The sequence below is a fragment of the Canis lupus genome, chromosome 30, assembly GCF_011100685.1.
Source record: "Canis lupus familiaris isolate Mischka breed German Shepherd chromosome 30, alternate assembly UU_Cfam_GSD_1.0, whole genome shotgun sequence".
Taxonomy (NCBI): Eukaryota; Metazoa; Chordata; class Mammalia; order Carnivora; family Canidae; genus Canis; species Canis lupus.
In genome coordinates this window covers 12,303,288-12,326,370 of record NC_049251.1, presented here as the reverse complement: position 1 = coordinate 12,326,370, position 23,083 = coordinate 12,303,288, and the positions used below count along the sequence as shown (strand labels likewise).

The following is a 23,083-nucleotide window of genomic DNA, read 5'->3' as shown; positions in this document are numbered from 1 at the left end:
ATATCTAAAGCATTTATATGGCCCCTGCCTCCTCGACCCCCAGTTGATAAAAGGAGATATACTTCAATAATATAAAGTCTAATAGTTTCTATTAAAAATAGCCATGATTTGGTAGAACAATCTTTTTACAATGCATTCCCAGAAGACAATTGCCTTAAGCATCTCACCTTACAACCTGGAGATTTCATCTGTTGGAAAGGACACCTCCAGAATGACCTCACTGGAATGACCCTTATCAAGAACTGCAAACCAACCCATGTTGCCCCCAAACTCCAGGAAATAGACTCTTAGATTCACATGACACATTTAAAGAAGGCACCATACCCTGACTGAACCTGCACACAATCTGGTGACCTGAAAGTAAAGATTTCCCAGAATTGAAGCGGATGACATCTGGTGAGACAGCTTTCCCAAGATGTCTGGACCAGGCTTGTATATCTTTTTCTCACTATTGCTTTTTCTCTCTATGAGAAAACAATGTCCCTGTCTGCATTTCTCAAGCCCTTGCAAAAGGGGGAAACTTCCTCTTCTTTTGATTTTGAACTTTCAGAAACAGGTCTCATTACAATTGCAGGACAAGTCAACTTTCACTTGTTTTTTCTAAAGCATTAGAAGGTTCAGTATTCATAAAAGTCCATTTTTTCAAAAATTTAAACTATTAGCTGATACTGGATTCTTATTCAAATTCATGATCTCTGAATTTACAACTTTACAGATTATATTATTGGATAACATTTGTTTTCAAAACAATTCTTTTGAGATCACAATGTTTTTCTTTACTACATCTGTTAGAAGTTTTGCTATTCTTGCAAAAAGTTCATTAACTATTGCTTCATGTTTATATTTGCACTGTAACTTCCCAAATGTGTCTGGTTATTTCATTCAGTGCACTCTCGCAGTATTCCACTACTTTACTTCGCAGCCACTTTAAGAGGGTTTGCAAGTGGCATACCTGACCCCAAGTTTGCCTTTACAAGAAGAAATCTTTCTTCCCTAAGTCCAATAGGTATTTTCAGTGGGCTACTTTCAGATGTAGGGTCCTGGCTCAGAACCAACAAGATCCATCCACATTGTCCCAGTTTAGAATTGTCATGTTACTTTCAACTCTGTACTCTTTCATCTCTTGTAAAAAGGATGTACCCAACAAGGTGATGTTGGCTAGACACTCAAAACCTCTAGAAGATGTAGACTTCAAATGGGAAGTGCCTGAGAGTTCTCTCTCTTATAGCCTTCCTTGTTACTCTGATGTGCCCTGAAGTGGTTTCCAATGACTATGAATGAGGACATAACTACCAGAAAAGGTCCTTTCTGACACTAAACCACTAAACCACTAAATATTAAAAACCTGACTATTGATCAGCAGTGCTTTCAAAGGAAGATCTTGATGTAAAGGGGGAAATGCGAAAATTAATAAAAGGCAGCCTCTCTAAACTAGAGTCAGGTAGTTTGGCAGAGGGAGCTCTCATCCTCTACCGCTTGTCTCAATTACAGATCCAACAGGAAGACAGACTTTGTGCACAGACACTGCTCCGCCATCCCAGTAAAAAAAAGAAAGGATTTTCTCACGTCTCCTACAGCCCGACCAATGAGAGACAGTCACAACTCAGCCAATGAAAAGCCACTATACTTCCAGCTCCCAGTGTACTCCAATGGACTTTTGCTCTTTTGGGGGCTGGGGGGAGATTTTCTCTTTATTACAGCCTTCCCAGCTTCCCACTTTCCTTTATAGAGGGTTCTTCCCCTTCGTTTTCTGGACTTGCCAATCGTTTTTTCAGTAGCTTGCCGGTCCCAGATTGAAATTCGCTGCTGTTCCCAAATAAACTTCTCTTTCGCTGGTAAAAAAAAATAAAAATAAAAATGGAAGTTTTGTCTTCAAGGTTAATAGGTGTGACTTTGGGTAAATTAACTTTCTCTAACTCAGTTTGCTCATGGTAAAATGTGGGAAAGAATTGGCAATTTGTTGGTGGAGTGTTAAATTAGATTGAAATAGCTAAGGTGCTTGTCACGATACAAGCCAAAACACTATATCTGTATTTATATTTTACAATTACATAAACATAAATTATATTATAATTGTATTTTTATTATAATTATTATGACTGGCTCATAAAGAAAAATCCGTGTAGTTTGTTTAAGTGATGTAATTAAACTTTGGGACCACAACAGACGGACAATAATTTCTCTATTCAGGTGAGCATCTTATCTGTTCTTTCAAGGACCAAAGAGTTAATCTGAAACATTCAGGGTTATTTTCAGGAGCTTCCAAGGGCTCAGGAGCAGTAGGACCCCCCATTAAGAGTTTCCCCTGTTATTCAAAAGTAGAGCATTCTTATGAAACCTTTTGTAAGCCGAAATGCCATAAAGTGAAGAAACAATTACCATTAGTTTATATGGGAAATAGTTCAAGCATTCCCAGATCCAAAAAAATAACTTCTCATAGACTTTTCTGATACCTTAGAACACACCTTGCTAATGGATGCACAAAGTAGGGATAAAGCACAGATGCTCCCAGACACAATTCAAAGCTATGACGGCTTGATGCTAAGACGTTGACCTTTCAAAAAGCAGAGTATACCATACAGAGTTTTGTTTTTTCTAAACTAGAATTCCCCCTCCCTTAGTATAGGTCACCTTGATAACCTTTATATGTATCTAAATTCTGTATGTCCTCTCTTTTTTTTTGTCATCCAACTCCCAGATGCATATTTTATGTTTTCTCAGGCAACTTAATATAATTTCACTCAGCACTTAACAATTAATTTTTTCTCTTAATCTTTATATGTAATACCTAGAGTATATCTCCAAGTCTTCCACATTATTTTTATTTTATAGCAAGGAACCTTCTGATAATGAATGTATGAGCTATGCTTATAGCAGTGCCCAGCACGTTTTCAATGAATGTTGGCATTAGTGTGGCTGAGCCAACAATAGCTAGCTAATATTTATTGAGAACTAATTCTGTGCCAGGCACTGTTAGCCAAAGGCTTTTTTGTTGGGCTGGATTATCCAGGATCAATGTATTTACCAGGACATCTTTAAACCATTTAATTGGTATTCAAATTGATGGTCCAGATTCTTTCTTCTTCACAAAAACAGGTGTGGGATCGTGCACAGGACGCAGAGATGTTCCTGTAGAGGATATACTTTAGAAAAGCTCCTGCAATCTCATTATTCCCAGCAGTCTCACACATAAAATTTTTGATAGCTGACAATTTAACACATCCAACCAGAAACAAATCATCATCATTAAGCATCACTGATAGGCCATCCACTAAGCAGATGTGTGAGAATTTGTGTTGTAATTACCTATGGAAGAGTTGCCAGCAGCTATTGCCCCAGAAAATTTTTTCAAGCACACTGGAGTATTTTATATCTATTGTCTAATATGCCAGGAATCAAAGGTACTTTAGCAGCAGTATTAGCAATCCAACTATCTGTAATAACCTCGTTGGTGCCCTGAGTTTCAAATCAGTACCTTTCCCAATTACCCTTAAGTCCTAAAATTTCACTGTTCATTGTTGGTTGCAACCATATTTCTGATCCACCAAAACTTGAGAGTGGATATTAAATAGCCCACCTCCCTGCCTCTATTGGTAGCACAGCTCCCCATTAAGAATAGCAATAAAAGCCCTGTACTTGTACTGCCCATGTGTGCAGAATCCTTCATACTGAAATCTTGGAATGGAATATACTATATTAATTCATCCAATGGCATGTACACAAATCCCTCTCAACATTTCCTGCATTTCTATTATTCCCCATAACACTAGCTGGGCACTCATTAGGGGTGAAGTGTTGAATTGCTGGACTTTCCCCTGTACCCAATCATTTGTACCCTACTTATTCTTGGTCCCACTCTCTCATGCTCAGATGATCTCAATTCCTATTTCACTGAATGGAGCTACTTTTTAAAAAATTGCTCCAATTTTATCAAGATATAATTGACAGTTAACATTGTATTAGTTTTAGGTACACAACATGATGATTTAATATATGCATATACTGCAAAAGGATGACCCAGTTAGTTTAGTAAATATCCATCAACTCACACAGTTGTACAGTTTTTCTTGTGATGAGAACTTTTAAGATCTACTCTCTTAGCAACTTTCAAATACATAATACAATGTTATTAACTATAGTCACCATGCTGTATATTATATCCCCAGAATATATTTCTCTCATAACTGGAAGTTTGTACTTTTTGACCACCTTCACCCACTTCACCCATCAATCCGTTCTCTGTTTCTCTGAATTTGGTATTTTAGATTCAACATAAAAGTGAGCTCATGCAGTATTTATTTATCTGATTTATTTCACCTTAGCATAATGCCCTCAAGATCCATCCACATTGTCCCAAATGATAAGATTTCATTCTTTTTTTATGGTATAGAAGAACTCATCCTTTTTTACATGGTGATATATCTAATATATATATCACCTATCCGTTAATCCATCAATGGACACTTAGGTGGTTTCTGTATCTTGGTTACGTGATGGTTACCTGATACCAAGAGGAGCCTGATGTGGGACTTGATCCCAGGACCCCCAGGATCATGACCTGAGCCAAAGGCAGATGCTCAACCACTGACCCACCCAGGTGCCCCTTTTTGGTCTTTTCAATAATAGCCATTCTACCAGGTGTGAGATGATATCTCATCATGGTTTTGAATTGCATCTCCCTGATGATTAGGAATGCTAAGCACCTTTGATGTACTTGTTGACCATTTGTATATCTGAGTAGAGCTAATTTAATTCCTCCTCCCATCTACCCTCATTTCTCTGTACCCCACCATCTGTGGAATTACTTTCCCATATGGGTTTTTCCCAAGATGCTTGTGCCCTACCACAACCCCAGAAGGATGAGTTACAGAGCAACTGCCATGTTGATATTGCAAAAAGAAAGTGTTGAAGGCAGAGAGCGCAACCTTCTAGTCAGAAAGTAAAGGGCATCTCATACCTATCCTGCCTTTTTCATCTTGCCAAAATGTCTCTGCTACTACTGCGGGAGATCCTCCAATATGGCGACCCAGCCCTGCCTCAGGAATTTGTAATAGATAAATATTATTTTTGTGATGTTCGACATTTGTCTATCAGGTAGACATTCTGGGTCTATTACAAAGCTATTTGGCTTTTTTTCTTTGTTATTGCTAAGGATTTTATTGTCTTGGTTTGTGCTAATTTAAATTTTCCTTTCCTTTCTTCTTCCTTTATTATCAATCCCTTTCTGTTCAAGCTTTTTTATTTTCTTTTTAAAATATTTTCCCTTAATCCTCTTTGTTAAAGTACTAATACTGAAAAGCATTCTGAATTCCTTATCTTGTACTTAAGCTTCAAACCCATCAACTTTATGTTTTTCACATTTTTATAGCATGTTTTTCTATTTTTAGTCTTTTATTCTCTTGATGTTTTATCTTTTACTTTGATGCATTTACTCTTTCACCTTGTTGACCTTGTTGGTTTAAGTTATTGTATCTTTTATCTTAAATCTTCTTTATCTCGTTACTTTTTAATTCTTCATTTTTATTTTTAAAATTTTATTCATAGTCTGCTAACTTTATTTTTTAACTTCAATCTGACTTTGGCTTCTTTGTGTGTGTGCACACTCCGCTCAATTTCTTTCAATGATTCTGTCTGTTCTTCTATTTCCTTTATCTTAAATTTACTTAATTCATCTTTCATGACTATTTTAAGTCTTGAGCTTTTATCTGTATTGGCTTTATTCTCTTATTAAAACATTTATTCTATTCTTTTTCTCTCAACTTTCTCTTACCAAGTCTCAATGTTTTTATTTTAATGTTCTCTTAGCCTTCTACTCTGCTTTTACCATTTTCCTTAAGTTTTCTCTTCTTTTTTTCTTCTCTTACATTTTTATTTATTTTATGACTTGGTTTAAAATCACCAGCAGGAGCAGTAGTGAGAGAAAAACCCCACCTCCCTCAGGCAGGAATTAGAAAGCTTCTCCCCCAGGGAATCCTCCCTGCCACTGCCCCCCCCCAGACCCCCTATCTCATGGATCCCCCAGCCCCTTTAAGGAGCCTTGAGAGACCATCCTCTAACTCTCTCCAAGACTAACATTTTCTTTTTGTTTTTTAAGATTTTATTTGTTTATGCACAAGAGACACAGAGAGAGAGGCAGAGACACAGGCAGAGAGAGAAGCAATGGAAGCAAGCTCCATGCAGGGAGCCCAATGCGGGACTCGATCCGGGAACTCCAGGATCACGCCCTGGGCAGAAGGCAGGCGCTAAACTGCTGAGCCACCTAGGGATCCCCCAGACTAACGCTTTCTGAATGGTTGGGGGTAGGGAGGTAGGCATGATGAGTTTACTCAAGGGCATTGCTTCCTAAGATCAAATGTTATCATATATACATATGATAGCCAACACAATGAGGGAAATGTGAGCAGTTCACATGAGAGAGAGGGGAACATTTTTTACATCAAATGTTATAATATATATTATATTAAATGTTATCATTTATATATGATATTATGTCATTTATATATATCATTTATATGATATGTTATATGTAATTTGTATATGTCATTTTATATATTTATATATCATTTATATATTATATATGTTACCATATATATAAATGTTATCATATATTTGTGATATATCATATATATCACATATATTTGATATATTCATTGAAAGTATCATCACAGATCTGCAGAATCAACCCTACATCTGCTCAGACACAGGCCACAGAGGTGTTCACCAGTGCCCCTCCGGGACCCCCCCACCCCCACGCAGGTCACCTCGGACCTCTCGCTCTAGCCCACTATTTCTGCAGATAGACTCAGTGCGGGATGGTGGTTGGCAAGCCATGGCCCAAGGAAGGTGGTCCTTAGCTCCACTGGGCCCTGGCGGCCCCTCTGCCGCTTCAGCCTTCTCTGAGATGGGCCCACCTCAAGTGGTTGGGTGCGGTGGGTGGGAGCGGGGGAACAGGGGTCCAGGGAGGGTGGGAGTGCAGCATCGCTCGCCCCTGCCCCAAATGCTGCTTGCAGCACCCCTCTCCCCCTAATACCCATACTTAGCCTCAGCAGGAGCCTGGCCTGTAACTTAAAAAGTGCAACCTCATGCTGCACCCTTAGCTCCAGGAACTCTCCATGGACCTTTTTTTTTTTAAAGATTTATTTTTATTTATTTATGATAGACACACACACAGAGAGAGAGAGAGAGGCAGAGACACAGGCAGAGGGAGAAGCAGGCTCCATGCCGGGAGCCCGACGTGGGACTGACTCGACCCCAGGACTCCAGGATCGTGCCCTGGGCCAAAGGCAGGCACTAAACCGCTGAGCCACCCAGAGATCCCCTCCATGGACCTTATTTTTATACAAGATTAATGAAGATGTTTGAAATATATATATGTATGTATATATGTATTTGAAAATTTCGGTTATTTATTCATGAGAGGCAGGCTCCCTGCAGGGAACCCGATGCCAAACTCGATCCCAGGACCCGGGAATCATGACCTGAGCCAAAGGCAGTTGCTCGACCACTGAGCGACCCAGGTGCCCCCCACATATATATATATATTTTTTAATTCTTGTTGAGGCTGTCTCAAGCCTCAGCCTATGTTGAGGCATTTTGAGAGAAACAGCCCTATGAAAACAGACACTGGGGGTTGCTAAAGATGGAGAGGATCCTTTTCCTGAGTTCAACATCAAGAATAGGAATAGTGATACTAGTTCCCCTCTCTCTCATATGAACTGCTCACATTGCCCTCATTGTGTTGGCTACTAGAAGTCTTAATGCCAAATGTATGGCCTACCCCAGGCAAGTTCCCAGAACCCAAGGGCAGGCCCTGTGCACACTAACTTCCCACCAATTTCATCCTCCCTTTCGCTCAGCTACAATTTTTTTTTTTAAGATTTTATTTATTTGAGAGAGCGAACACAAGCAGGGGGAGGCGGGGAAGCAGACTCCTTGCTGAGCAGGGACCCTGACGTGGGGCTCGATTCCAGGACCCTGGGATCATAACCTGAGCCGAAGGCAGACACTTCACTGGGTGAGCCACCCAGGCACCCCTCAGCTACAGTTTTCTAATCTACTTGTTTTACTCACTTTTGTGCTTTATATGTATTTGAAAGCATCATAAATCCTTTCTAAAACCAAACCACTTTGAGTTAGTACCTGAGTGACCTCAGGCAAGATCTTTGTTCTCTCTGTACTTCATCTTCCTCATCTGCAAAATGGAAATAACTGATGGGTGATTGTGAGAATTAAATGGAGATAATGGACAGGCCTACTTAGCACAGTGCCTCACGTACACTAAGTGCTTAACAAATTGTAGCTAAAATCAAGAGAGAAGCCTGAGAAAGGACTGGAATAACAAGCTAAATAAAGTGCTATACAAATGGGTTACAACAGACTGTATTTTCTAAAATTGGCAACATTTTCCATTCCACCTGCTCTTCTGTAGTGTGAACTTGCTCCATCATGGGGTGGAGCCTGTATCCCCAACACCTTGAATCTGGGCTGGCCCTGTGATTACTGTGACCAATAAAATACAGCAGAAGTCATTGTGCCCATTCCAGGCACAGCCCTTAACTTTTCCAGAAACTCTGTTTCTTGTCTTTAGGGGACCAGCCACCATTAAAAAGGGCTACAACCCTGAGATCAACAAACTCCAAGAATCCCAAGACATGTGGAGGGGCCCTGTAGTATGAAGCCATGTGGAGAAAGAGAGGCGAGGGAGCCCCTAAGACACCAGATATGAGAGGAAGATGCCATGTTAGGAACAGATCCTCCCAGCCCCTCAGCCACCCAGCTGATACCTTCTGGAACGCCTGACCCAAAAAACTGTGAGCAAAAGGAAAGAGCTGCTTTAGGTCACTAAGTTTTGAGGTGATTTGTTCTACAGTAATAGATAACTGAAATGGAAATGGAAGTTCTTTGTAAAACATATAGAAACTTATTGGGTCCTCAAACCAACACTTTACAGGGAAGTAGAATCAAATTAAACACACTGTTTTAGTTGTATGCTAAAAGTCCACTTCCTAGTAGACAAAGGCCATGTCTAACACGTCCACAGAATGTCCTGATAATTCCTAAATTCCAAGTTGGGCATTTTGGCATAAAGGCCATATGTCCAGTATGCAGGATATTTATTCATTCATTCAACAGATAAGTGTTTAGTACTTACTATGTGTCCAGCACTGTACCCCGTTGGAGATATAGCAATGAACATGTCAGATCAAGTCTCTGCTCTCAGCGAGCTGGTACAGATACTTCCCTACGCTGATTACTCTTCATCCCATCCACCAGATCCATTCTCCCTTCTCTGTACCCTGGAGGCCAAGCTCTATGGTCTGCATTACCTGAGCTTCTCCTCACCCTCTGGCTTTCTCATTAAACGGCAAAGAATTTACTGAAGGGTCTGTTCATTACATAGGGCTCAGACATTAGAAGGCACTGAAAGATCAAATGGCAGAAGGAGAGAAGGGTCAGGATATTTGCTCCCCCAGTTCCCTCTCTGTTCCATCTCCCTTGGTTCTGTCCCTCAGCCTAAGGCCCAAGGCCCAGTTCATATAGAAGGGGCCTCTTCCAGGTCTCCAGATCCCCAGTATCCTTAAACACTGTACCTTCTGTTTGCATTCAGGCCAGAAGATGAGAATTTATTTTCACTTGTACTAATACCTGGGTGCTTCACCATCCCTCTTAGGGTTCCTTGATCCTCCCCTGAACCCTGTCAGAGACCCTTCAGAGACCCTTCAGTACATTCTCTAGTTTTACCACATTGGGTATGCAGTCTGTTACCAGCCAGGATCTTGACCCGGTCTCATTTCAAACTCAACAGGATCTTTACATAGAACACATTTCAAACTTGAATTTATTTATTTATTTATTTATTTATTTATTTATTTATTTATTTATTTATTTTAAAGATTTTATTTATTTATTCGTGACAGAGAGAGAGAGAGAGAGGCAGAAGGAGAAGCAGGCTACGTGCAGGGAGCCTCACATGGGACTCGATCCTGGGTCTCCAGGATCACGTCCTGGGCTGAAGGCGGTGCTAAACTGCTGGGCCACCGGGGCTGCCTTCAAACTTGAATTTAAATCAGGATGGCCATTGTGGGCTTCCAGAAGTATTGACCACTCTGGTACCAACTTTATACAACTCTAAAATCCAGCATTCAAAGACATCAATGATGAATTCCAATCATTATCGATCATGCATAAAGATAAAAGAGGTCTCATTTCATGCACTAACATCAATTAGTTGGAAGAGGCTGCATAGAACACCATGTTGAGAACTGCAGGATCATATCAGGGTTCTGCAATGATTAGCTCTGTGATCAATTAGCAATGTCTGCTGTAAGCACAGGATGGGAAGTGACAGTATGTGAAACCCAGAGTTCAGGCCATGATTCTAGTATCACTACTGTACCACTATATGCCATTGGTATCTTCCATAAATACCCTTTTAATCATAATACATAAAGACCCACAATAAGTAAAGCTTCTACTTTGTACATGTCTATTTCCACGAGTCAGAGATTTTTTTTTTGTCACTAGAAGATCAAGGAAGTGAGCAGAACTGAACCCCATGACCTTGCAGTGCTCTGCCTGAATCAAACAAAACTTCAAGGTACAAAGACTATATATCCTCATGAAATCGGTATTTATTTGACTGTTTGGAACTATCACAGTGATTTTTAAAAATTTCTTTAGCAATAGAACTCTTCATTTAAATTAAGCCTCAGGGATCCCTGGGTGGCGCAGCAGTTTGGCGCCTGCCTTTGGCCCAGGGCGCGATCCTGGAGACCCGGGATCGAATCCCACGTCGGGCTCCCGGTGCATGGAGCCTGCTTCTCCCTCTGCCTGTGTCTCTGCCTCTCTCTCTCTCTGTGTGTGACTATCATTAATAAATAAAAATTTAAAAAATAAATAAATTAATTAATTAAGCCTCAACAGAACCCTGAAGAGACAAAGGTAGAGTTGCTCTCATTAAAGACAGAAAAGCCAGAGGCTTCCCTTGTCTGTGACACCCATCGGAAGCATCTGAGCAAATCTCTGAGACCTGGAGGGCACAGCTTGAACACTAAGAGGAACCCTCTTAGGTCCATTGAGGCCTATGTAATTGTAGCAGTAGAATATTTTGATGTATTAACCAATTCTTTTCACCTCCAATTCCCAGTTACCCTGTGAGCCAGCCCCAGTCATGCATTCAGACATGAAGCATGGCTTGCCTCAAGGAGGATTCATGCCATGGAACTGCAGATATAAAAGGTCAAATGCTTAGCATTTGTTTTCAAAAGGCAAGGTCCAAGTTGAATCAGTCTTCCTGATTAATATTAAGCTATCCTACAGCAAAAACCAACCAGAAACATCAGTGACTTGGCACAGGAAAACTTATTTGGATTGGGTCTTCCTCCTCAATCTTTAGCAACATCATCTAGAACACATGAAAGTCGGTACCACAAAACAAGAAAGAGAATGGGGTCTCCCTTTTAAAATTTAAAATTCTTCAGCCTGTGTTGCTCAGGCAGCCATAACAAAATACCACAGACTGGGTGGCTCAAACAAGAGAAATTAATTTTTCACAGGTCTGGAGGCTAGAAGTCCAAAATCAAGTTGTCAGCAGATTTGGCTTTCCTGGGCTTGTAAAAGGCCACCTTCTTCTTGTATCCTCCTTGTGGTCTTCCCTCTATATATGCACACCGTGGTGTGTCTTCCTCTTCTTATAAGAAGCAGTCGTATTGGATTAGCAGCCCCCTCTTTGATCTCATTTGACCACATTTATCTTTGTAAGGGCTCCATCTCCAAATATAGTCACATTTCTAAGGTCCTGTAGTGTTAAGGCTTCAACATATGAATGGGGTGGGGGCTAGGGATGGAGTTTAGTCCATACGTCCTGGAACCAGTTAAGTACCATTTCCATTCATATTTTCTTGGCTAGAACAAGTCACATGGCCCTACCTGACCATAGGAGAGACTGGAAAGCTTCATCTTCACATGTGCCCAAGAAGTAAAGAAGAGCCAGATGTGAGTGAGCATTAGCAATCTCTTCCTCACAAGAGTAAGACAAAAAGATTTAGGAAAATATATGATTGGGCACAAACACCCATAGGGTGAGTCTTCCCCACCCCTCGCCCCTAGAGTGAATGATGGGGAAGGAGGAGGGACGGGTGACAAAAGGGAAGTGATGTGGGGAATTGATGAAGGGCCTCCATTCGGACAGACATGTGGATGTGCCCCCACATTCCCCTGCATTCAAGCAATAAACACCAGCACCAGAAAAACAAATGGAAACTGCGTTCACGCTCACAGGTGACCCAGACTCCATTCTATTCAAGTAGGCCCTCTTGAATAGGGCAGAGCAGCCATGCTAATCATCCTTTCCTCTACCATGGGGATGATCTATTATTGACACTGGCCAGCATGTTGTCCACTGACCATCCAGAAGGACTGTCGCCCGTGTGCCCCAGACTTAGTATCCAACCGCTCCATCATCTGACTACTGTCTCCACACAACTCACACACAAACTGAGGCCCTCAAAAAACCGAGACACAGAGGGCTGAGATGCTGATGAGGGCAAGGGGCGGGGGAGCCTTCACCCCCCATTCTCCTCACCTGCGGGACTGAATGACACAGCCCAAGATTTTCCCCACTGGCCAGGGCAGAGGTGAATTAACCTCATCTATTTAGTGGCACCAACGGAACGCGTGTCAATACAAGGAGCGCCATAGAGCCATCTACTGGTCACAAGTAAAAAGAGAAGTCACCCGAAAACAATAAACAGGAAAAAAATCAAAATAATCAAATCCAACTTTAATACCTTCATTATAGAAACACGATGGGAAGTGTCATCTCATTCCCTCCAGTGCAAGAAAACATAAGAGACACTCCAAGTTAGACATGCCTTTAATAGATGCGTTTAGGGAATTAGAATTGCAATATCCTAGAAGGTCATCCAGCACACGGTTCTGTGAGGTGCTTTCCAATGCTCTCAGTTCTACCTGTTCAGATTCCCTAAAAATAAGACAGGGATTGGGATCCCTGGGTGGCGCAGCGGTTTGGCGCCTGCCTTTGGCCCAGGGTGCGATCCTGGAGACCCGGGATCGAATCCCACGTCGGGCTCCCGGTGCATGGAGCCTGCTTCTCCCTCTGCCTGTGTCTCTGCCTCTCTCTCTCTCTCTGTGACTATCATAAATAAATAAAAATTAAAAAAAAAATAAGACAGGGATATAAGACAGGGATTCATTTGCTGAAGCCTGAAACCTGCAAGTGTAATTAAGGAAATTGAGATCCTGCAGTTCGGCTGACAAATGACCCCCTGGGCACCCCGCTATTAGGTGCTCCGCGTGCACAATCACACAACCATAGAGCACGCACAATGTCTGAGACGGAGTTTCCTGGGCACCAAGGGTTTTAACAACAACAAAAAGCTCCAGACTTGGGGCAATAAGAGGCTCCCTCAGGCGGATGCCCCCTTTGCAGGGCGATACCTGGAACACCAAGCAGCCGCGCTGCCCCTGGGGAGCTGGGATCTGCTCCACCGACTCCTCGGTCCGCGCGGGCTGCCGCGGTGCCTCTACCGCGGTCTCCGCAGCCTCGCACGAAACCCCGACAGGCTGCGCGGCGGAGGCGCTCCCTGGAAACCCCCGGGTCACGCCGTGGCCTGTGCGCGCACCTGCGGAGCCCAGCGCGGGGCACGGTCCGGCCTGCGGGGAGCGCCGCGTTTGAGCACGTACCGGCTGACCTTCCGCTCAGGGTCGGAAATCGGCTAATCTGTGTCTCAGACTTGCTCCGCAGACGCTGAGCTGATAGAAGCAGTTTAACTAAAAAGACGCCGGACGCCCTCCCCGGACGAAGGGCCCGGAGACGCGCTGCCACCAAGCATCGAGTCCACAGCGCCACCTGCAGCACGATGGGTGCCGCTCATCGGAGCCCTCCGCAGCCGCGTGGGGGAGGAAGAAACATCCCCCCACTTTAGGGGTTCAGGGCGCAAAGTGACCCAGACTTTACACTTGGCAGATATGGGATGCCCGGGTGGCTCAGCGGTTGAGCATCTGCTTTTGGCCCAGGGCGTGATCCCGGAGTCCTGGGATTGAGTCCCACGTCCGGGCTCCCTGCTCCTCCCTCTGCCTGTGTCTCTGCCTCTCTGTGTGTGGGTCTGTCATGAATAAAGAAATAAAATCTTTAAAAAAATTTTTTTAAATAAATTTGGCAGATACTATGTTTACTTAAAGGTGGAAAAAATAGAAAACTCCAATAACGTGGAGGAGTTTGGGCTAATTGGTTATAGGCTTGTCTGTTTGTTTTCTTGCTTACTTTAACAGCAATGAATTCTGACATTGTGATTTTTTTCCCCCTAGGATCTGTTGCAAAAATTTACCAGGAAGTAAAAATCAATCAGAAATAAGCATCAGGGGGATCCCTGGGCAGCTCAGCATTTTAGCACCTGCCTTTGGCCCAGGGCGTGATGCTGGAGACCCGGGATTGAGTCGGGCTCCCTGCACGGGGCCTGCTTCTCCCTCTGCCTATGCCTCTCTCTCTCCCTCTCCGTGTCTTTTCATGAATAAGTAAATAAAATCTTTAAAAAAAAAAAAAAAAGAAAGAAAGAAAGAACCGTCAAAAAAAATGTCAAGAGCAGCTGACATTGAAATCTGATGTGAAACATTCAATAATCATCTGCTATCTCTGAAATTTAGAAAATAAAACCCTAGTAGAAGAGACTCCAGAGTCTTCAAACCTTACAGAAGCTAGATAGAACTGGATGTGATCACAGCTCAGCATTCTGGAAAGAGCTGCTACAGTCAGCTTCCCACTAACTCCTGAAAGCCTAACCATCTTTCCCCTCTTTTGAGTCCATCTTCACTGATTCTTTTCTTTATGTTTTAATTCAAACTGATTAAGCATCTACTACATGATATAGGGAGATAAGATAGAAGAGGGAAAAAGAAATATAAAGATGAGATTAGCTCTTAACCTCAAAAACTTGTGCCATTTATACTGCCTACCCTAATTTTATCACTTTAACATAATGTGCTCTTATATACAGATCCACGTTTTCTACCAAGTTTTATTTGCTCAGAGGAGGAAAAGTCACTGTTTGGGCAATCAAGAAAATTTCATGCAGAGGGGAAAAAAATCTCACTTCTTCAAAATTCAAGCTCAAATGTCAAGAGGAGACAGCATGTGAAACATAAGGAATGACACACAAGCAAAGCCATGGAGGTGCTAGATGTGCCCTACATAAAATAGCACTCACAACTGCACACATACAGGCAGAGACAGACACATCTTCACTTACACAAAATCCACTCAATCTCATTATTCTGCTTTGTTCTCTCTCACAACATTTATTATCACCTGATTTATATGTATTCCTGGGATTACATTCTGTCTCCATGACAAGCTACACAACAGTAAGAACTTTGTTTCATTCGCTTCTGTATTCTGAGTGCCAAATCTGGCACATTGTAGCTTCTAGATAAATATGGAAGGAAGGGAGGGACACAGGGAGGGAGGGAAGAATAGGAGGAGGGGAGGCGCTTAGGACACCCACTGAGAAGCAAATGAGGAAGATTATGGGAAATTAGATACCTGGGATGATGAAGACAGAGTACAGGGTATCTTGAATGACAGGTGAGAAGCTTGGATTTTTTTCTGCTTCTTCAAAGCTGCCAGTTTGTACAAAAGATAATAACAGTAGGCTAAGCTAAGATTTTAAAAGATTGATCTGGTGAAAGTATAGGATGAATCTGAGGGGAGACAGATTAGAGGTGAAAGGAGCAGCTACTGTGAAATAAATAATAATAATAATGGATTTATTCAATGGTTGTTGAATAAAATAGAAATCCATAAGACCTTAAATATATAAATAAATAAATGAGTCCAAGTCCAAGATGAATTTGGAATATTTTGCTGGGTCAGAAAGTAAGGAAGTGCTCAGAGGTTAATGAAAATATGTCAAAAGTACTAAGGAGACAGCTTGAAGGGCATCCTACTAGCCAAACTTGGACATCTTAAACTATAAAATAAGTGATAGTGAATGTTGTACAGCCTGTTGAATAAAATTAGAGTCCATTAGAGCTTGAAGATAAAAATGGATACATAAATAAGTAGGGAAGAAGGGAAAGCTCTTCCCTACAGTTGAATGCCAACTCATAAATGTAGATGGAATGATGGAAATAGAAAGTCATCATTTGGCAACCATCACGGGGGGAGTTACTAATAATTGCTAAGGCAGGTGAGTAGAAGTTTAACAAGGAACAGGATATTGGTATAATTTCAGAATATCTCCCCACAAGATATTTATTAATTGCAATGAGGGGGGAAGGGTGGCTTTATTGGTGGAGAGACAGAAACCAACTTGACAAGGTGGTCAGGATTAATACCACCAGTTGTTAACGGAAAGAGTTACCATCAGCCTCCTGCTGGTATGATGTACCAAGAGCCTAGCAACCTCTCTGTACAACTCTTGCCAAGAATGTATGACACGAGTCTGGTCGTAAAAGCACATCAACCAGACCTGGACTGAGGTCAGGCTTCAGAATGGAAAGTCACTACTTTGGAAATCTTTCTAAGTCATGCAAGAGAGAAATACTGAGGAACCATTCTAGACCAAAGGAGATTCAAGAGACATGACAACTAAATACAGTGTGACCCAGGGCTGGATCCTAGACCAGAAAGGTAAACTGTCCCATGGCTGGGACAGTTGGGAAAAGTTGGATGCAAATGTATTAATGTTTTTTTGTTTTTCATTTGAGGACTGTAAGATGGTTATTAAGGAAAGTATTAAGGAAAGTTATCAAGGAAAGGAAAGTGATGGAAGATCCACTGTGGTATTTAGAGGTGTTGAGGTTTCATATCTGCAGCTTACTCTTAAATAGTTCAGAAAAAGAAAGAGTAATAGCAATAATTCTATATAATAACAAGGTTTTATGTTTAATTATAATAAGATGGTATATAGAAAGCCCCTGGCACGTGGTAGATTCTCCCTACAAAGTTTGTTGTCTCCCCCAAGAAAAAGGGAGAAAATATTAAGGCTGTGTCTACACACTCTGTCCAAAATAAAGGTATCACATAAACTCTCTCTTCAACTTACGAGGAAGCCCACCCAAAGACAGCAGTGCTAATAACAGGTATTGAGCAACATGAAGTATAATGATAGTTCTTTTTGGATTACGAAGCACTTTTGAGTCCATTATCTCATTTTATCCTCGCGGTACCCCAGGGAGACAAGCAATTATCATTATTGTTGCTGGTTTTTTATACTATTATTACAGTTATTATTATGAAGAAATGGCAGTTCAGAGACCTCAGAGTCAGGCTAAATAAATAATAATTAAAATGATGGTTTACCTTTGCTGAGAGAGAAGCATGATTATACTCATAACTTGCATGCACTCACATATACAACCACAACCTAATATTCTGTAGACCACAGAGGCATCTCTCAGGACCCAAAGGAAAATGGTATGATTGTGTACTCACTCTGGAACTAGTCCAGCCTGACCTTAACATGCCTGTAAATGGGCTCTATGATCCTCAATATATGGTTTCTACCTCTGCACCAGTTAGAAGATGAATAAGTTCTGGGGATCTAGTGTGCAGCATAATGATGATATTTAATAATACTGTATCATATACTTGAAAGTGGCTAAGAGAGTAGATCTTAAACCACAAAAAAGAAATCGTGATTATGGGACATGATGCAAGTATTAGCTAATGCTAGGATGGTCATCATTCTGCAATCTATAAGTGTATCAAATCAACATTTTGTACATCTTAGACTTACACCATGTTACATGTCAATTTTATCTCCATGAAGCTGGGGGGAAATGTCAATGTTATAAAAGACAAACAAAGGCTAGGGAAATGTTCCAGGTTAAAGAAAGCTAACGGGACATGACAACTACATGTAATCCCTGACACGACACTGGATTCTATACTTGAGGGGAATGTGCTCTGGAGGACATCATTCCATCAACTAATAAAACTGGATTATTAACAGTAGATTAGGTAAAACATTGTATCAGTGAAACTTTGTGAGGTTGATAACTGGACTGTGGTGATGGAAGAGACGACCCCTATTGCAGTATTTAGTAGACCTAGTATTGTAGTTTAGTATTTAGTATAATGCATTATTTAGGGTTAAAGGCCATGATGCATGTAACTTACTGTAAATTATTCAGAAAAAATGTATATACAGATATAAAATATGTATTCGTATGCATATAATATGTATAAATATATGTACATACGTATATAAGTGTATGTACGTGTATATAAATGTGTCCATACAAATATTCCATATATTTACAGAGAGAGGGAGAAAGACAACACAAATGACTAAAGAGGAGCAAAATGTCCTAATAGGTAAACCCGACTAAAGGGTATTTAGGTGCTACTTGCACTACTTTACATTGGCAACATTTTATAAGTTTGAAATTATTTCCAAATAAAAATTAGGGGAAAGAGAAAGAAAGGCACTGTAACCCTGGCCCCCACTGCTGGATTCTGGAAGACCTAAGCGACCGGGACAATTCAGCTCTGGCCCTCTCAGTCCCTCTTCTTAGCACATTAATGTAGCTGATGCTTTAACAGCACTCTGGCACTTCTCAGAGACTGCTTTAGTGCCTTATGTTTATTAACTCACTTAATAATGGTTCACACACTGTTATCCCATTTTTATAAATGAGAAGAGTATAAATGAGTAAGCCAGTACCTCTTCATGAAGGGAGGTCACCTTGGACAAGCAGTGAAGCCAGGACTCACATCTGCCTCTTTCTGCTCCATGTTCGATCTTCTTTCCCCCCTTACGTGGTTCTCAAGCCTGGGCGAGCAGCCAACTCACCTCAAGAGTTTTTTAAAGTATGGACTTCCACATCCTGCCTCAAATTCATCAGTCAGAAGCACCAGACAGGGGACATAGAGACCTATTTCTGGGTTTTGTTTGGTTATCTGCTACCCTCTTCTGTACCCATTAAGCTCTTCCATTGTCCCTGCTCCTAGATATCTAGTGTCCCACTGAACACACCCTCCCAGGATGCTCTTACTCATCTGGCCTCTGGCCTTTGGACTCCTCTAATGAAAACATAAGCATCCAGAGTCCCCAGATGCTTTAGAGGCCCTATCTCAATGTCATAGCTGACATCTGTGGCCAACTGATTCCAGCTGATGGGTAGAAGACACCATAGGCCATTCCAACCTTCTGTTTGGCTTCTATGCCATATGGCATATGGTAGGCCCAGATGATTCTGTGCTCAAATGCTCACTATCACACTTCCTTCACTGTAAAAAGAGGCCTCTGGTATGAAAAGCTATTACATGGGATCCCTTGTCAAAAGCAGACACTCTGTAAACCCTTAATGATACTAGTAGAGGCACAGAAAGGAAAAGAGATATCTAGGGGGATCAGTTCCATAAAGGATGGATCACTGTCCCCTGTAGGATGATAAAGGCCTGATGGAATCAACTTGCCAGCAAATCCAGCCAGACTTCATATTGAGAGTTCTGTCACCAACACATTGGGTTTTCAGCAGTGACAGTAACTCGACCAGCTTTGGACAGAGGGAATCCCTGCAGAGCCTCTATCCCTGCTATTATGACTCTGCCAACCACGGACCCATTGGGTGAGCACTAGGGTGATCAAGGGCAGAAGCTGACAGGCAACTACCAGATGAGTCCTCTCATCTACCTGGTTATGGAGTGACTTTTGCTGGGTATTAATGGTCAACATTAAGATCTACATGTTTTGTGCCCACTCCTGTGGTTCAATCATGTGCTTCTCCAGAATCCTGGTCTCAGATCTTCCACACTGTTCCTTCCAGACTTCTAACCAAATTATTCATTGCTTTTTAGGAGTTCATGTAAACTACCTCAGGCTACCTCTCCTTCCATACAAAATGGACAAACAAGGGTACTGCTTACAGCTCTGCTCATTCTTAGGATTTCCCTCACCACAGTTCTTAAGGCCAATCCTGAGTGGAGCAGTATTGTGACAGGTGTCCCTTTTTAAGCCCTACAAGAAGACTCAACCTCTTCTCTAAGTGTCATAGAGAACTCTCCACCCTGCCCCACTTCATGAAGCCATGATATAACCTGGGGGAGGCATCAGTGTAGCAGGGGTGGACACCATAGGAATGGGGGCACCTTTTAAAGTAACACAGATTGCCACGCTTAGGCCCAAACTGATCTAAGCATAATCCCCAAGCAAAGGCTCTTTAAAAGAGAAAAAGAAAGAAAAAATAGATTGTGATATGCCACCATGTTTGGGAACCACAGATATGCAGATACCTAGAAGACCCAACACAGCTAGGTGGTAAGGCTTCAAAGTATAAAGTAGATAGGGTCTTTGCCCTCCAGAAGCCTAAAGTCTGGTGGCTGGGGACAGGGGAGGATCAGTGGATACAAACTTCTTTAATGAAGATTTTAAAACTATCACTTTAAATCAATCAATAATTAGAAACTAGATTACGGTGCTTACAATCAGAAACGGACTATTGAAGTGAGGCAATCAGAAATGGCCTCTCCTAATATTAATATTCCCCTCTGTAAAGAATAAGTAGAATTTCACAAAAAAATAAACTCAAAATGGACTAAAAACCTATATGTAAGATATGAAACCATAAAACTCCTAGAAGAAAACATAGGTAGTAATTTCTTTGACATCAGCCTTCATAACATTTTTCTAGATATGTCTCCTCAGTCAAGAAAAACAAAAGCAAAAACAAACTATTGGGGCTATATCAAAATAAAAGGCACAGCAAAAAAAAAAAAAAAAAAAAAAAAGCACAGCAAAGGACATCATTGACAAAATGAAAAGGCAACCTACTCAATGGGAGAAGATATTTGCAAGTCATATATCTGATGAAGGAGTTAATATCCAAAATATATACAGAACTTATAAAACTCAACATCAAAAAAACAAATAATCCAATTTATAAATAAGTAGAAGACCTGAATAGCCATTTTCCCAAAGATATGGAGATGGTCAACAGACACCTGAAAGGATGCTCAACATCCCTAGTCATCAGGAAAATGCAAATCAAAACCACAATAAGATATCACCTCGTACCTGTCAGAATGGCTAGTATCAAAAAGACAAGAAATAACAAGTGTTGGCAAGGAATTGGAGAAAAAGGAACTTCTGTGCACTGTTGGTGGGATGTAAATTGGTATGAGCATTATGGAAAACAGTATGGAGTTTCCTCAAAAAATTAAAAATGGGAATACCACACAGTCCAGTAATTCTACTACTGGGTATTTAGTGAAAAACAAAAACAAAAACACTAATTCAAAAAATATGTTCCTTTATGCTTTTTGCAACATTATAGTAGCCAAGATATGGAAGCAACCCAGGTGTCCATCAACAGATGAAGAGATAAAGAAGATGTGGTATACGTATATATACACATTCATATGTATCCAATGGAATACATATACATGTGTATACATATACATATATATGCGATGGAATATTACTCAGCCAGAAAAAAGCAAGAGATCTTGCCATTTGCAACAATACAGATGAACACAGAGGGTATTATGCTAAGTGAAATAAGTCCAACGGAAAAGAAAAATACCAGACAGCCCAGGTGGCTCTGCGGTTTAGCGGGGCCTTCAGCCCAGGGCCTGATCCTGGAAACCTTGAATCGAGTCCCACGTCGGGCTCCCTGCATGGAGCCTGCTTCTCTCTCTGCCTCTTTCTCTGTGTCTTTCATGAATAGATAAATAAAATCTTTAAAAAAAAGAAAAATATCATATGATTCCACTTACATGTGGAATCTAAAAAACAAAACAAATGTACAAAGCAGGAACAGCCCCATAAATTCAGAGAACAAACTGGTAGTTGTCAGAGAAGAGAGTGGTGGGAAAATGGGCAAAGTGGGTGAAGAGGGGTGGAGGTACAGGTTTCCAGTTATGTAATGACTGAGTCATAGGGATAAAAGGTACAGCATAAAGAATGTAGTCAATGGTATTCTGATAACATTTCATAATAATTTTAATAACGGTACTTTAATAACAGCAATTTAATGAAACAGATGGTAGCTACACTTGCATAAGTGTATAAAGTTGTCAAATCACTATGTCGTATACTTAAAAATAATGTAACGTTGTGTGTAGGGCAGCCCGGTGGTGCAGCGGTTTAGCGCCGCCTGCAGCCCAGGGTGTGATCCTGGAGACCCGGGATCGAGTCCCATGTCGGCTCCCGGCATGGAGCCTGCTTCTCCCTCTGCCTCTCTTTCTCTCTCTCTCCCTCTCTGAATAAATAATAAATTAAAAAAAAAAAAAAAAAAAAAACCATTGTCGACTATACTTCAATCAAAAAACTAATTAAGAGGGATCTCTGGGTGGTGCAGCGGTTTGGCGCCTGCGCCTTTGGCCCAGGGGCGATCCTGGGTCTCCAGGGTCGAGTCCCACATCGGGCTCCCGGTGCATGGAGCCTGCTTCTCCCTCTGCCTATGTCTCTGCCTCTCTCTCTCTCTCTCTCTCTCTATGTGTGTGTGACTATCATAAATAAAAATTTTTTAAAAACTAATTAAATATTTTTAAGAGCAGATTATATATGTCTATATATTCCTTTGTGTTATTATTGATAAAGACAGGGGGTATGCAAAATAAATATTTACATACTCAAATGTAAAAAAAAAAAGAGTGAGGACAACTTAGGCACGCAGAATCCTCAGTGAGTCAAAGACTTGGGAGCAAGGGGAAATTGCAAGGAGTGGGGGTAGTGGAGGAAGACTGGTGCCTCTGTAGATTACCTTAGGCAGCTGCTCCAGACTTTCATCCTAAATGCTACCAGTGTAAGACAAACTTACAGAAAGAACTAGAAAAGCGTGCGATCCTGCATGCATACACACATGATGGAGCTGGCCAGCCGTAACTCACAGAGGTCTCCGGTAGCTTTACAGTTTCGCCCCATATGGTACTGATGACCAACTTCCCAAATTGTACATGAGCCTAGTTCGAAAATTCGGCCTCCTGTCACAACAGATGTAGCATAATTTCCAGTTCCAGAAATGTGCTCATAATACCTGCAGCCCGTTTCCCAATGCTGCCCACCCAGGCCCTCCAATAGACACATTCATACATACACCATACATACCTACACGGTGT

General features: G+C 41.4%; 1 long non-coding RNA gene across 8 annotated transcripts in view; it reads right to left on the bottom strand.

Moving 5' to 3' along the window:
- Positions 1-13,851, bottom strand: part of LOC102152285 — a 176,332-nt gene extending 162,481 nt beyond the window's left edge. For 7 of the 8 annotated variants that reach the window (XR_005381603.1, XR_005381599.1, XR_005381598.1 and 4 more), the window contains exon 1: positions 13,705-13,851. This is a non-coding gene — a long non-coding RNA (uncharacterized LOC102152285). Of the gene's footprint in view, positions 1-13,643 lie in introns of all 8 variants that reach the window. The other variant, XR_005381604.1, reaches the window with a different exon arrangement.
- Positions 13,852-23,083: the final 9,232 nt, after the last annotated feature.